Genomic DNA, 1358 nt, shown 5'->3' on the forward strand with positions numbered 1-1358 from the left:
ATTCATCCAGCACTCACTATGGTGACATCTGCCACAATATTGACACTCGAATCTATTAGGTCAAGCGTTACCCACACTCGCTATCGAAGTAGTCTAAACTTTATGACCCGAATACTGTTTCCCATGGTTTCTGTTTGAAAACCCAACTGAAGCACTTGATCGAGTATTAAACTCTCTCAGTTTCTTAGATGAGGACTGAAATGACTTACCCATCTGTCTCTTCTTCAAATCTCAATACTCTAACTTAGCTTTCCTTTTCTCTTTCGTCAATTCCTCGGCCTTACAAGCTCTCTCTACAAGCACAACAAATTCTTTCAGTTCAAGGACACCCACCAACAATCGAATGTCTTCGTTTAACCATCTCCAAATCTTTTAGACATGATGGCCTTAGTATATACACATTCTCGAGCGTATTTACTTAGTCTCACAAACTCACGCTCATATTCCGTTACCATCATCTAGCCTATTTTAACTCGAGGAATTCATTTCTTTTCTGCTCAGTAAACCTTTAGCTAATGTACTTCTTACGGAATTTGAAATTCTTCTTGGAAAAATTCCCAATTAATTCTCTCCCTTGGTACTACTGACTCAAGGGTATTCCACTAATAATAAGCCGAGTCTCTTAGGAGGGACGCAACACACTTTATACATTTCTCAAGTGTGCAGATAACTCATCAAATACCCTGACGGTATTCTCGAGCCAAAATTTTTCCCTTTCGGGATAATCATCTATACCCGTTTGAAACTCTCCAGCTCTTTGTTTTCAAATCTTATCAACTGGAGGTCTATTCAGTCTCACAAAATCCATACCTCAAGGTGCTACGGGAATAGGCTGAGGAATAAGTGGGGATGAAAGGGGTAGAGCGATCGGGTTCGTTCGAACGAGCTCCGTATACCAGGCATCCATCATATGGAGAAAGGCTTCCCTACCTCCTTCTCCTCGACTAACTATAGGGGATCTACTATCAGACGGCACTACCCCTTCAGTGGGAGCAGACGCGTTACTTTCAACATCATCTGCCACTGCTCTGTCGGGATCCATTTACTATATGAAAATACATTTTAAAATCATTAAGAGTCATCACACTATCATAATATATGTGTGGCATGTATAGCTAGACTCGTACCCATGCTATGTTAGTCTGAGAATCGACTAAACTGTAGCTCTGATACCACTAAATATAACACCCCTTACCTGTATCTGACACTAGAACAAGGTCCGAGGCATTACCGGACTCAAATATAAACATTCATAAAAATCAGCCCATAAAATTTCACCCAAGTTAAAACTATTCTTACACAAGCATATTGTCCCTTATAAGGGCCCACGAGGCCCAAAACTTACATTGAGTGTGGTT

This window comes from Gossypium arboreum, chromosome 5, assembly GCF_025698485.1.
Source record: "Gossypium arboreum isolate Shixiya-1 chromosome 5, ASM2569848v2, whole genome shotgun sequence".
In the NCBI taxonomy this organism is placed as follows: domain Eukaryota; kingdom Viridiplantae; phylum Streptophyta; class Magnoliopsida; order Malvales; family Malvaceae; genus Gossypium; species Gossypium arboreum.